Source organism: Marmota flaviventris, chromosome 16, assembly GCF_047511675.1.
Source record: "Marmota flaviventris isolate mMarFla1 chromosome 16, mMarFla1.hap1, whole genome shotgun sequence".
Lineage (NCBI taxonomy): Eukaryota > Metazoa > Chordata > Mammalia > Rodentia > Sciuridae > Marmota > Marmota flaviventris.
This window is the reverse complement of record NC_092513.1, coordinates 70,219,086-70,233,904: the sequence shown is the minus strand read 5'-3', so window position 1 is coordinate 70,233,904 and position 14,819 is coordinate 70,219,086. Positions and strand designations below refer to the sequence as shown.

The 14,819-nt window shown below is 45.7% G+C and overlaps 1 protein-coding gene across 6 annotated transcripts in view; it reads left to right on the top strand.

The window, feature by feature from the left end:
* Window positions 1-14,819, top strand: part of Fancc (FA complementation group C) — a 179,258-nt gene that overhangs the window by 41,537 nt on the left and 122,902 nt on the right. The window contains exon 1 of one of the 6 annotated variants that reach the window (XM_027955836.3): window positions 5,310-5,326. The exons of the other annotated variants lie outside the window; for them this stretch is intronic. The gene's annotated coding sequence lies outside the window, so the exon portion shown is untranslated. Of the gene's footprint in view, window positions 1-5,309; window positions 5,327-14,819 lie in introns of those variants that run through there. 6 annotated transcript variants of the gene reach the window in all.

Sequence of the window (14,819 nt, the reverse complement as noted above, 5' to 3'; positions counted from 1 at the left end):
GTGAGGCCCATTTGGCTACATGGCAACATGGTGGGTGGTGTCGCTGTGGGAGTGTGTGTGAGATAGAGAGACCCTATAGTGGGATTCAGGGGCCAGACTCTCTGTGTTATCCTGCTCTTTTGGGAACAGGGATCCTATGAAAACTGCGTCAACCCCTTTCTAGTCACCTTGCAGCAGGCTCCACCTCTTACATTGCTCCTCAGCACTGCCACTCTGAAGACCAGGCTTCCAGCACAGTAACCTGTGGGGAAATACTCACATACCCTAGTCATGGTGCTGATGGTGCTGATACTTGTTGATGCTCACAGTGGCTGGGCCTGGTTCTCAGGGCTTCCTGTGTAGCTCGTGCACTTTATTACTCATAGAAACTCTGCTAGGTTCTTTCTCCTTACAGATGCAAGCAGCTGTGGCCCAGAGAGATTGAGTAGCTTCCCCGGGTCACGTGGTTGGTGTGCAAAGACCAGGGGTTGCAACTCTGGCCGCTCGCCTCCCGAGTCGGCCTCCCTGGGAACTCAGTCCCTCTGATCTGTGTTAGACACATAGAAAAAAGCACCTGTGTCCCATAAGTAGTTGTCCACATTTTTGGAAAAGGTTTGCTTTTATGCCTATTTAAGCTGTTGCCATTTATTAGATTTTTATCTTTTGTAAAGTAAGTTATTTGCTTGCATCTAATATTGTTATTGAAACGTGGTAAGTAGACTTTTTTATATTTATACAAATGTAGGAAAGCCTGTATTTCCAGGAAAAACAACTTGGCAGTGCAACAGTGTTTGACACAGAACTTCAAAGAATGAATTTAGAGGTGACAGCTGTAGAATGACCAAGCAATCTGGGTAATTTTCTACAATAAACAGCATATATTAGGCCTCTTTGTTCCCTTACCCCATCCTCTGACACTGTGTGTTCCAGAACTGGCCGGCTGTGTGTTTGGAGCAGCCCCACTGGCTGTAGGCAGAGTTCACCAGGACGTCTTCTGCTTTCCCCTGTGTCTGGCACCAGGTGCCTGTGTTGTCAGGGTGGCGTGCTGCCTCAGCACCTCTGCTCACTTCAGTAAATCTCTCCTAAGTTGTCATTGTCACGTCCAGCGAGAGGGACATCCTCTTACAGAGGACATTTCCATTTAGGGAATAGTTGTCAAAGACTGAGTTGACTTACGCCTTGAGCCACAGATTTCTCCCTCTCATCTTGTCCCAAGTTGTGGGGCAGTCAGCGTAGAACACATGGTCTGAGTGTGCTCGCATGGTGGGTTCCCTCCATTACCAGTTTCATCTCTGCTGGTTGGCTACTCCTTCTCGAGTCAGTTTAGTCAACTTATCTTCTAGAATGTGCAATTTCATCTAAGGTTTCTGATTTACTGGTGTGTTCTTCATGGTCTTCCTTTTTGATCCCTTTTATTTCCATGAGTACAGTAGTGATGTTTCCTCTTTAATTCCTAATTCCAGTCACCGGAGTTTTGTCTTTTTTCTTGGTCGGTCAGCACAACTAAAAGCTTGTTAATTTTGTTGCAGTTTTCAAGGAACCAACTTATACATTTGTTGATTTTTCTCTTGGTTTTCTCATCTTTTGCATTAATTTCCACTCTGATCTTATTTCTGCTTGTACAGATTCTAGTTGGTCTTTTTCCCTCTGTCGTGGTTTCCCAAGGTGGGAGATTAGGTATTGATTTGATGTCGTTCTTCTTTCTGATGTATGCAATTGTGACTGTATGTTTCCCTCTGAGCTCTGTCAGTCGCATCCCATAAGTTTGAGTGCATTATGTCTTTGTTTTCACTGCCTCAAAGCATTTCTGATTCTTCTCTTTTTCTTTAAGCCGTGGGTTATTTAGCAGTGTGTTGTTTAATTTCTACATATTTGTGACTTTCCCCCAGTTTTTCTGCTGCTGATTTCTAATTTCATTCCTTTGTGATCAGAGCACAGGTCGGATGGATTTCTGTTCTTTTAAGTATATTAAGCCTTGTTTTAGGGCCTCACGCAGACCATCCCAGTGAGGGTGCCTGTGGCCCTGAGGATGATGTCCATTCTGTTGTTCTGGAGAGGCCTGCAGTGTCTGTTGGGTCCAGTCTGTATTCAGGCATACCGTTCTACTGTGTGTCTTCTTTCTAGTTGTTCTCTCAACTATTGAAAGTTTCAAAATCCCAATAGTAATATTAAATTTTCTGTTTCTTCATTTCTGTCATTTTTTGCTTTATATAGTCTGTGCTCTGTTATTGGGAAGGGGTGTATTTAGAATTGTTATTTCTTCTTTGCACATTGACCCTTTTGTCATTAAAAACTGTTGCTTTTATCTCTGGTAGCATCCTTTTGTCTTGAGGTCTACTTTGGCTATCAGTGTACCCACACAAGCTTTCTTATGTTCCTGTGATGTATCTTTTTCCATGCTTTTATTTGCAGTCTTTTTGTAGTTTTGAATCTAGAATGTGTCCTCCACAGGCAGCCTGGGGTTGGAGCTGGTTTTGATCCAGTCCGACTGGATGTTTGTGCATTCCCCTTCAGTGGTATTACATATGTAGTTGGATCTGATTTGATGCTCTTCTCTCCATCTCATCTTTTTTTGTGTGTGTGTGTGTTCCTTTGTCTTAAGTGGATAATGCAAATGTAGCTTTTCAGCTTCTTTAATGTTTTCACTCTCCTTTTGAGTAGGTTTCCAGTGCTTGTTCGCCCTGTGCGTCTTCACAGGCCAGCTCTGGCTCGGGTCTGAAAGTCTGTGAAATGGGCTCCGTGTTTCTCTGGGGTGCTCTTCATTTTTCTTTCTTCCTTTTTAACTCTGTTCTTTGGCTTGATCTGGCTTCAGTTTTGCTTATTTTTTCTTCTGCCACTTTAAATCTATGCTTGAGCCACATAGTGAAGTTTTCTTCTTCTTCTTCCAATTGTTCTTTTCAACTCTGGAATCTTCATTCAGTCCTCTTGTACAATCTCTGGGTGTTTAGTGACCTTATCTACTTGATGCAATGTTGTGGTACCTTCCTTTACCCTTTCATCCTGGGTTTCCTTAGCTCTGGTAACATGTTTGTGATGCCACTTCGAAAGATTTTTCTGATAAATCTAATATCTGTTGTTCTTGTAATGCACTTCTGCTGCCCTGGGGCGGGGGGGAGAGAAAGAGAGAGAGAGAGAGAGAGTGTGTTTGTGTGTGTGTGTGTGTGTGTGACCCCTCCCTGGAGTTTATGTTGTTGTTTGCTTGCTTATTTCATCAGTATCTGGCTGGGCTGTTTCCCTTCCTGTGGTTTTATGCCTCTCATGGTGCTCCTTGGGGAGGTGCAGCTTGACCCCTGGCCCATGGTCACAGCCCTTGTTCATCCTGAATGACAGTGATACTCCTAAGGTTCCCTTCAACTCCTCTGCTGACATGACTATGCCAGGTGTTGAGTTCATCTGTTTGCTGGCTAACTGTTCTGTTGTTCTTTTTGAGGGGAAGAGACTGGGGATTGAACTGGGGAGCACTTTACTGCTGAGCTCCACCCCTGGTCCTTTTAATTTATTTTGAGACAGGGTCTCACAAATTGCCCAGGCTGACCTCAAACTTGCAGTCCTCCTGCTTCAGCCTCCAGAGTTGCTGGGATTACAGGCATGCACCACCATGCCTGACTGGTCTTTTGCTCTGCACATGCCCTGGAACATAAATCATTGCACAAATTAATCAAATTGTGGCTTCTTTGAAGGAATAGTTTCTGAGGTCAGTGTTTGATAGTTGTTCCAAGTCCAGGAAAAAGTCTCCTGACTTACTCCCAGTTCTTTCCTCCACTTAGCTTTCTCCTTGCAAGTGAGCTGACAGGTTTTGTTACATAGCGGGTGAGGTGAGGGCTGACTGCAGCAGATGTGCTTGGGAAGCTTTCTTGCCTTCACCCTCTGTCTTGTTTCTGACCCTTGGCTCAGAGTGTCTCGGGTAGGTTTGACTGTTACTGGGTGACACTTGCACCTGCTCCTGTCACGTAGCCTTTAGTTTTTGTTTATAATAGACTTCCTCCCTCCCTCCCTCTCTCCCTTCCTTCATGTGGTGCTGGGGATGAAACCCAGGGCCTTGCACATGCTAGGCAGGCCCCTTGCCACTGAGCTGTGCCCCAGCCTGTGATTTGATTCTTAGAACAGTTTTAGGGGCAGCTTTCCCTCCACCCACTGCCCTAACATGCACCCCCCATCAGCATGCCCCCCACCCCTGAGTGGTGCATTTGTTGCAGTCGATGAGTGTGCATTACATATCTTTGTCAGGTAAAGTCCCTAGTTCATGTCAGTGCCTACTTTTGGTGTTGTACAGTCTGTGATTTTAGACAAATGCATGATGACATGTGTCTGCAATGTAGTGTTGTGCAGAATAGTTTCACTGCCCTGAAATTCCTCTGTTATCTTCTGATTTCCTTCCTCACCCCATAATCCTGGCTGAATTTTTTTTTCATCTTTTAAAGTGACCTGAAGAACTTATTCTGTTAATGTTCCTCTCCTGTGCTGAACTTTTATCATAAGATAGTTCAGAGAATTCCTCCTTACCTAGGGACTGCTGGTACCCTCCCTCTATTTCTTTCCTCCTTCTCCTTTCCCAAATAATGGCCAGACAATGACTATTCTGAGTATGAGAGACATTCTCATTTCCAGAGCTTTCCTTCATAGCTGGAGATATTGCTGAACAAATGATAATATCTGACAGTGCAGCCCAACATAATAAGGTTTTGCCCTTTAGTTTTGCCACAGAACTAAAATTCAAAATTTTTTTCCCGTTCTGTTTACACATTGTGGTCATTTCTTACAAAGATCTCAAGTATAGAGATGGCATGATCATTTTGGGTAGCCTTAAATAGAAGAGCCACACTGCTCTTGAGGACTTCTCTGCACATGGTGGCATTTCCTCTTGGCGGTGCACTCTGAAGAGTGTTCTCAGACCTGCCAACCACCAGTGTTCCTGTGATGAACTGGTGGCCCAGTAGCACTAACTTGGAAGCTCCCTTGGCTAGGTTGAACAGATTCTGTTCTCTTCCCTGAGAATGGGCACCTTGAGTCACTGAGCTGGTGAGGTGATGAGGTGTCTGAAATTTCTTACAGGAAAAGTGACCAGGTTCTGAACCTGACATGAGAGGTGTGCAGCCTTGTGCAGGCATTGGGGTGGGGGAGCCATGAGGTAGCAGGTAAAACCCATCCACAGATGAAAGCTGCAGGGTGGAGCAGACGGGAGACCCAGGAGGCACGGAGGCAGGAACTTGTAGCCCTTGATCTTGGCACTGTGTCTTATAGGGACTGAAATTTGGCTAATGGGCTTGATTTATATCCATCCTTCCCAGACCTGTTAGAGTGACTACTGCTTCTGCCCTTGAAGTCTTCTCTACCCTGTGGAAAACAGGTAGGTGATGGGTCTAAAAATAGTACTCATGCAGCCAGCCACAGTTGGGCGAGGGATGGAGACTCGTTTTCCTGCAGTGACTGAAGGAAGGTGGAGGAGGGAGAAGGAACACTGCTTATTTTGGTTTCAGAAGTTCTTGGCAAGAACTCCCTCTAATTTTAAATGAAAAAGACGCCTCCAGCTGGTGGAAATGCCGGGAGCCCACCTTCCACAGTCATGTTTTCTGAGCCATTTTTCAATACATAGACCAAATTGTCCCTTGGAACTGTTTCAGTAGGTGGTGCTCTTGTGCCACAGCATAGCATCGCCTGCAGAAAGGTTCTGTGAGCTGAGTGGCCAGTCCCAGGCCTTGTCTTGTGTGTTTCCTGGGTGCCTGTCAGGCCCGCCGCCTAGAAGGCGTCACGTGGTTGGTTTTGGTGAGAAGGTTTTCTGTTTGGAAATGAGCTGGTGAAGTCAGGGCTCTACCTTCTCTGGCATGTCTCAGCTCTACCTTCCAGGGGAACGTAAATGAGAGGTTTGGTGACCTTTTAAAGAAAAATGTGTGACTCTAGTCTTTATTCAAATATCATATATATTGTGTGTTTCCAGTTTTCCAAGATTGTGTTTAAAATTACAATTCACCTGTGGTCTCCATGTCAAGTCCTCTCCCACTTGCTCAGGCTGTCGCCCGTCTCCCTGCGTTTCCCTTCCCTTTGGCTTCAGAGAAGATGCAAGAGAATTGATGTAGCCATGGAGAAGTGGGAAGCCCCGAAGGAACCTGTGTGAAAAACGTTTGAGTTCTAGTATGCAGCTCCTGATGGCAGCAGTCACCAAAGCCCATCTCCATTGGCCTTGTGTCCTACGTCCTTGTTGTGTGATGAGTTCCCTGTGTAAGGCTGGTTTTGACACCATGGTGGGGAACCAGGAATCTGGTGAGGTCCATACTGGGTGGGCAGGGATAACATGCTGATGTCTAGATGAGTCTCTGTTCTAGGAAGGACTGGTCCCCTGTTGTTAGAGGTAGCCAGAGCAGTTAGGGATCTACTTTTTCTTTTTTTTGTGTGTGTGTGTGGTATGGGGATTGAAGCCAGCGCCTTGCCCAGGCTGGACAGGCACTCTCCTACTGAGCTACATCCCCAACCCTTAAAAAAATGATTTTGAGACTGAGTCTCAAAATTTTGTTGCCCAGGCTGATCCTGAACTCCTGGACACGAGACATCTGCCTCAGACTCCAGAGTAGCTAGGACTACAGACCCTTGCCAGTGTACCCCTGGCTTCACACCTTTGTTTATTTGTTGATTCATTCATTCATTCATTCATTCATTCATTCCTGGGGATTGAACCCAGCGGCACTCTACCTCTGAGCTATGTTCCCAGCCCTTTTATATTACTTTTGATACAGGGTCTCACTAGGTTGCCTAGATTGACCTTGAACTTGTGATCTTCCTGCCTCAGCCTCCGGAGTAGGTAGAATTACAGGCGTGCAGCATGATGCCCGCTGGGGGTCTGCTTTTTAAAGAGGTTTCTGTGGGTGTCTAGAGTGAAGGGTGGTTTTGTCACCTGGCACCCACCAGCTGTTCACGGAGAGGCATGGTGCTTGCTGCAGGGACTCTGGATCACAGGGCGTGCTCCTCCTATCTGTTGGGTCACCTGTTGTCTTCAGAGGCCTCCAGCCAGGTCCAAGTCACCTTGGCTGTTCTGGGTGCTGGTCTGTGACCCAGCAGGTCAATGGAGGGACAGTGTGTTTGGCATGCCAGGGTGCTTCCTGGGAGCTTTGAAGATTTTCTTTCTATAATTAATGTTATAGTTGTGTGCATTTGTTTATTGGTTCCACTGCCTTCGTGTTCATTTAAATGATCCTTCTTGGTGTTTAGAATATACTTTTAGTCTGAGGACTCCTTCTTGAACATTCTTAGCTTTCATCTCCTTCCATGTTCTCCTCTATTGTCTTCACTTTCCTGTGCTGTGGTTCCACTAGATGTCTGTGGCTCTGTCCTTCCTCTTTCTTACCTGCTCTTTTGGGTTTTTCTTCTTTTCTTCCTGGGCTGCACTCTGGTTGAATTCCTTAGAATTATCTTCAGATTTACTAGTTCTCTTTTCAGTTTGTTCTGTCTAAAGTATATTGTATACTTTAATGTACTCAGGAATATATTTTAGTTTAATAACTGTTTCTTATGTACACAGTCCCTCATTGATTCTTTTTTTTTTAGCTGTCTCTTGTTTTAACTGTGTCTTTTTGTTTTATAGTTTCTTTTTCTTTTTTAATTACCTTTTAACACTTTAAATACACTTATTTTGTTGGAATGACTAATTTCATCTGAAGTGAATTTTTGTTGTAGTGAATGTGTAAGTTGCCTTTATTGCCATTAGATTTCTTCCATTCGTGAATGGCATGCTTTGAATGAGATTTTTTTTTTTTTTAATTGTTTTCATTCACTTAGTCATTTGGTATCTATCTCCCTCACTGTTTGCCTTCCCTGATTCGAAGTCTTAGCTGTCTGGCTGTATCCCAGGGGACCTGGGTCCAGGACGAGGCTTGGCAGAGGTGGCTCACTTACCTGGCAGCTGTGGGCTGTCTCCTGAGTTCCTGGTCCTGGCTGGCCCGTACTCTCCCCAGAGCAGGTTCTATAAGAGGCAAGGAGGAGAAATGGACAGGACTCCAGTTACCACCTGCCACCCTTCCTTTGAGCAGTGGTGCTGGTCTGACTCTACCTTGTGGCCCTGTTAAGACCCCAAATCTTTTAGAGCTCAGACCTCCAGTTTGGGAGCCTATTTTTGGTTCCTGAGCACAGGCGGCAGAAGCGTTTGCCTTTGGGGGTTGGCCTTTCTGTGTTTCTGTCCCACACCTACTTCGCAGACACGTTTATGTATGTTTTTGAGATGGCTTGCATCTTTTTATAGAGCAGACCTCTGGTTGCTGTGTATCTGGAGCAGAGAGAATCCATCAAAGAGGGAATTTATTGTGCCATCTTAACTGGAAATCATGTGGCCTGAGATTTTATAGGAAATAAAGTTAGACATTTGGTTTTACATAGTACTAAAAGTGAACCACAAGAATGCTTTTTTGTTTGAGTTCAGTGGCCCACAACATACAGTTATTTAAACTCCTTTAGAGGCTTGCAGGCCCCAAAAGATGAGAGGGATTAAGCAGGTGGGATTTATTACAATGCTGTGGTTCTCTACAAGGATTTCACCTTCTATTTTTCCTTTTAAAGGTAATTTTTGTTTTAAAAAAATTATGTTTCAAAATACCTAATTGCCAATTCTAACCCAATAGTGTCTGAAGATTTCACTGCCTGCAGTTGTGTTTGTGTGGTGCCAAGAAGCACTATCTTAGATATAGGGGGTCTTAGGAAAGAGCAGGGCTGAAAATGCACAGAATGTGTCTGAGCTCAGTGGAGACTCCTGGTTCACAGCCGCTCAAGAGGGAGGAGGGCGATGTCTGCGGTAGCCAGGGACCCCACACAGCCTGCCTGCCCTGCAGAGTGAGTTTCGGTGCATCATCGATCACATAGACTCGATTTTGTCAATTTCAATTTTTTATTTTATTTTGTAGATTTGCTGTTAAGTTTTGTTAATTTGATACATTGCTACCAGTTTGCAGTCTCTAAAATTTGTACGGTTTTTATTTTGTAGCTGTATAATGGTTACGAGCATAGAGTTTTACTGTTTTATATTTGTTAATTTTTAACTTATAGAGGGGCTGGGATTGTGGCTCAGCCGTAGAGCACTCGCCTAGCATGGGTAGGACCTGGGTTTGATCCTTAGCACCACATAAAAATAAAGGCATTGTGTTGTGTCCATCTACACCTAAAAAATACATATTAAAAATATATTTAACTTATAGAATAAAAGTGGCTGAAGTGGTGTTAGACTGTGCTGGGAGTGCGTGAGGCTTTTATTTCAGCGTTGGGAAGCACACATCAGATGGTCCGGTGTAGTGCAGGGAGCGTCCTGTTTGATGGGGGTGTTTCTGCCTGGCTCTCCCTGCTCATGTACTGTGCCCCTGCTGAGGTCAGCACCTAGACTTCTGTCTGTGCATCTGGCACTTCCAGGATGCACTGGTGTCCCTTCTCCAGGCTCTCTGCAGCACCTGGTGTTTCTTTCCTCCAGTGCCTTCGCACGCCTCTAATCCCAGCGTCTTGGGAAGTTGAGGCAGGAAGATCACCAGAAGCTTGAGACTAACCTGAGCAACTTAGCAAGACCTTGTCTCAAAATAAGAACAAAGAAAGAACAAATCCCCGCACATGGGTGTGGCTCTGGGCTCCATCCTGTTCCCAGGGGTGGGACCACAAACCCAGGGTGCCTTGACAGATTTTCTTTACAATAATGAAGCAAAGTGACATCCCCTTCAGTGAGTCAGACACCCTGCTGTCAGCTCCCTGCACAGGAGGAAGGACTGTCATGGAGGCTGAGTGTAGTTGAACATAATGTCTTCACTTTACATTCGATCAGGTTTTAGGGTGTGTCAATGTTTTCTTACAAGGCTGTTGTGGCCCTAGTTGATGGTATTGATGGCGAGGTAGGCATTTGATTTGTTCCCTTTTCCTTCTTCCTTGAACATGTTTTTAGCATTTTAGCCACAGATCTCATTTGGTGCTTATTTCATGAGAGAAAGGTCTTTAGTTGTGCCTAAGAAAAATGGAAAAAAAAATAGTGCTCTTTGTGAGGAAGTTCCTTGGAGAAGGTGGTGTCCTTCTGTGGCCTGTGTAGGCCTGCTGTGCAGACTTCTGGCATAGAGGTCTCAGACCACAAGGAACTCACTTGAGCTCTAACGCCATATGCAGCCATTTTCTATGAGCTTTGTTTTAAATGTTGACAGTCTGCGAGCTGCACGGGCTTCTGTCAGCAGGAAGTCAGCCTGAGTCTTGTCCATCTGTATCTGTCCTCCACAACAGCCTTGGTGGATTTGTTTAATTATTATTTTTTTCACATTTTTGTTCAGTGCACATTTAACAAGCTCCTACTATGTGCCAGGTGCTGTGTTTGTGTGCATGGTTTTAAAAATGTGCTCAGAGAACTAAGTTCCAGGGAGACATGTCAGGTAGCATGTGTGTGACGACAAGTAGCAGGAAGCCGATGACAGGTGGCTGCCCAGGAGGGACCCACAGCTGGAGTCATCTCCTAAACTGCCTCATGAGGACACAGGGCCATCTCCCTGTGTGCCATTCACAGGACGCTGGCCAGTCCTCTCAGGCTTCCTTACTCCTGGGTCTTGAGGTGGTGTCTTCCTCTCTTGGTGTCCCACAAAGACTACCATATATAAAATGGGGGAAAATGAGCTTTTTAAGCTGAGGGAAATTCTCTCAGAAACCCCGTAGCTGAAGTTGAGTTCTGGTGGTCTCAAGCTGTGTGACCCCCCATCCCTGCAGGCCATAGGAGGGCAGACGGGAGCTCCTTGACCTGTCTGCACCAACTCTTTCCAAATGGAGGCTGGGGACCTGGTGTCCTGAGACCCTGGCAGGAGGCTTGCTGGGACAGGTGGTTTTCGCACAGCACTGAGGACAGTTTCCCTCTTCCACTCTTGCCCTCACTGCAGTGCTCAGAGCTGCTGGGGGTTGTGTGATACATGTGCCATCACTCTGCCAGCTAATGGGCATGTCCTTGTTTATTCTTGGGTTCTAAAATTTTCTTGGTTTTAATTGAATCTCAATAAGTATAACCCGTATAAACAAAAGCTCTTGAGTCCTCAATAAAGTATAAAAGAACCTGAGAACAACATTTAAAATCTGCATGAGCCAAGAGTCACCACTGACATTGGGAGGGTTCTAGCTTCTCCTAATACCTGTGGCAAGGAGATTCTGGAACCCAATGGATTCTCTTGTCAGAGAAGCAGCATGGGGCTTCAGCTGCTGTTCCAGCATCTGGTAACGTGTACAGTACTGTTCTGAGGGGCCCGAGAGGTGAGCATGGCCAAAGGGAGGGCAGCCCAGACCCTGCCGAGGCAGGGCCATGACCAGAGCCACTCCTCTGTGTGTCTGGTCAAATACAAATGACGCGCAGTTGAGTCATTTTAACCTCTTTAAGGTGAACTCAGAGACATTCATTACGTTCACCTTGTGCCCTGTCACCACCACCCAGCTGTAGAACTTTTCTATCAACACAGACTGAACCTCCAAGCCCTGCGGGCACTGGATCTCCGTCACTCTCTCCCCACGTCGCCTGCCTCACTTGGCCTGTGGCTAGTCCAGGTTCCTCATCTCAGTGGACTCATGCAGTTCCGCCCTCAGTGCCCAGTGAGTTCCCCTGGCCCGATGCTCTCAGGGTTTATTTGTGTGTGTCAGGACAGCGTTCCTTTAGAAGACTGGATGGTATTGCATCGGAGGCAGCATTGGCTTATCCTCTGACCACTGACGGATGCTTGAGTGGTCCCCCTTTCGGCTCTCGTGAGCAGTGTTGCTGTGAGCGCTGGCGTTCAGATCTCTCCTCAGGCTCTTGCTTTCAGTTCTGCCTTGTACACCCGGACTGGCACAGCCGGATCCTGGGTGATTCTGTGAGTTCTTTGAGGAGTTTTCCACAGTGGCCGCGCTGTTCTGCATTCCCACCAGCAGTGGGCGAGGGTCCTGGTTTCCCCCAGCCTCGCCAACACTATTTTTGATAATAGCCATCCCTGGGTGTGCAGTAATATGCCATCAAGGTTTCTGTTTGCATCCCTAGTGATTGCTGGGGTTTTTTCATGTGAGGAGCATCTATTCAAATCCTTTGCCCACTTTTGAAAATATGTTTTGTTTTTGTTGAATTATAGGAGTTCTTTATACTTCTGGATACTAATCTCATATATATATATATACACACACACACACACACACACACACATATATATAGTTTTAAACAAAAAAGCTTAAATGCCTGCTCTTCCTTGTTGCCGTTCCAGTCGCAGTTGCCATCCTAGATATTTACCACTGCAGTGGTCTAGAAGGTGTGGTCATGACGTTGACCCTCAGGATTAGCCTCTGGTAGCTGGGTTAGAAATTCTCCCCCTGATCAGGGTGTTGCCCTGGTCACTCCTCCCTTCATTCCTGTTTGCCATGGAAGAAAACAGTAGTGATCAAGACTAAACAACTTTTAAAAGTATCTTTTTTTAGCATCTCTGTATAGTAGAGATCTTTGACAGGACTTTTAAAGTACTAGGTTTCTCATTTCATCAGTTGAGTAAGGACCATTGGTAGACTTTTCAGAAAGCCTTGAGTTCTAAGAAGTCTCTAGATAAGACAGCCATTGGAGATATGGAAGTGTGTTTCCACAGAGATTCGAGTGGCAGACCTGAAAATTAAATTATAGAATGGATTTTTTCCATGCTGAAAAAAATCATTAATTAAGAGAGGGCAACAATTAATATCCTGTGTGTTAAACGAGGGTTGGGGTGCTGTCTCCCGCCATTCCCCGTCCGTGTGGCAGGGCTGCCCCCTGGCCTAGGGGTCCCCCCTGAAGTCTGGCAGCTGCAGGCTCAGGTGGTCATTCAGACCCTGGCTCCTAGCGAGCCACCTGGCTTTCTGGGGGTAACAGAGAACCCCCGTTAGGGCTGTCCTCTTCCAGCCACTCACACTTCTTGAGTTCTAGGTGTAGGGAAATGGTTTGTTTGCTTTAATTTAAATCCATTTTTAAACAGTACGTAGAGACACTACAGTTGCAAGCTGCTGGTTGGTTAGTGACTGGGTGCCCTGCCCAGCCTCCCGCCCGGCTGTCTTGCTGGCTGGCGGCCTTATCAGCACTGCACCAGTGTCCCCACACTTGATTGCTTCCTCTCCCCAGCGCCCGTGTTTGCCGAAGCCCACATTCCTGTGCCACTTATCCTGCGTGGCCTGTCGGAATACATCCTCCTAAAGGCCAGAAATCCCCACAATCGGGAAGCTTTTTGCCCTGAGAAACTTTGCTCTGCCACCTGCTGTACTTGGAGCCGTGCTTGGCCACCATGTTATCTTGGTGGCCCTGTGGATAATGGTGTATTTTTGCACCATGGGATCCCTGTTTAGAAGATACTACTAACCAGCAGCTAATTCACGTGTGAGGCATTATAAGTGAGTGGAGGAGGGCAAACGGTGATCCTCAGCGGGAGCCTCAGGGAACAAGGCCTCCGCGGGTTCCCGCCACTGTGTCTCCCCCTTGCACCCCCTGCTCCTGCAGGACCCCTTTGACCCTGCAGGAAATAGGAACATGAACAAGCACATGGGGACCCTTCCCTGTCCCCTGTTTCCACTCTGGCATCTGCATCTCTCTACTTACAGGACTTTGCTTTCTGCATAGAAACTTCTGAAGGCTAGAAATACATCCTAGGGACCAAGGACTTCTGTTGTTTTTAGTCTGCATGTGTGGAGAAGGTGAAATCATGGTCTGTTTTGATTCCTTAGGGACTGGGTAAATTGCTAAGAAAGAAACTACTCAAGCAATGGAAAATGTGGATTTCCTCCTGACTTTCCATGCGCTTGCTTTCCCGACAGGAGCATACAGAGTGTGTGTGCAGAAACACGTGTTAAAACCCTAAGTTTTAAGGGAATGTTATTGAACTTCTACCTTTCTTTTATTTCTTAAATGAAAGATACTAAATAATATTTCTCTGGGCGCTCATAATGAAGTTAATTTGGGCATAAACATTAGACAGAATCTGTGAAAGTCAAGGATTTATGTTTGGGGTGCTATAAAAGGATTTTGGTATTGACCAAAAAATGCATGGTTAGCTCTCAATTGTATCATAGACTAGCAGGTTAATTAGGATAAAAATATTAATGCTTTCATGAAAAAGTTGAAATTACTGGAACCCTGAAGACTCAGTCACCTCATTTTACAATGAGGAGCTGCCCGGAAACTGCCTCACTGTTTGGGCTTGAGCAGGAACTGCCTTATTCCTTCCTGCCTCATGAATTCTTGTGGATTTAATATTTTTCGAACAACTCAGGCAAAAAGTAGAATATATGTACTGTTTCAGCAGTTTAAAACTGCCTGTTATATCCATCAAGTGCTTTTTCTCTTGATTATCACTGATAACCTGTAATATTTGTTTCTTTTTTTCCTTACCCTGGGGATGATGTCACTGTGGTAAAAATGCATCTAGGAGACATCTTGAAAAGCACACAACCCAGCTCAGATGCCATTGAGCTTGCCAACGCCCCAGCGCCGCTCCTCCGTCCCCCAAAGGCTCCTTGGTCTTTGCAGAGTAATCACTAGTCCTCTGTGCCTGTTTAGGGCTCGTGTCCATGCCTTAGGGTCTCCAGTGCTTAGGTTGGCATGTCGCGTCTCCTGGTGAACTGGACCTACCATCATGTGAAATGATCCCTTTTTGCCTCTCACGGTTGTTGCTCCAAAGTCTGTTCAGGGCTGTTTATTTATTTAATTCCCTTGGTGTGTGTAAGCGGCATTTCTTCTGTCCTTCTTTTAGCCTCTCTGTGTTCCCACACCTGTATGGTTGAGATGTATCTTTTTTTATCAGTATATAGTTGTTTTTTTTTTAAACCCAAAACTGGTAACATTGGGTTTTGATTTGGAGATTTGGTCTGTTGGTTTAATCCACTGGCATATA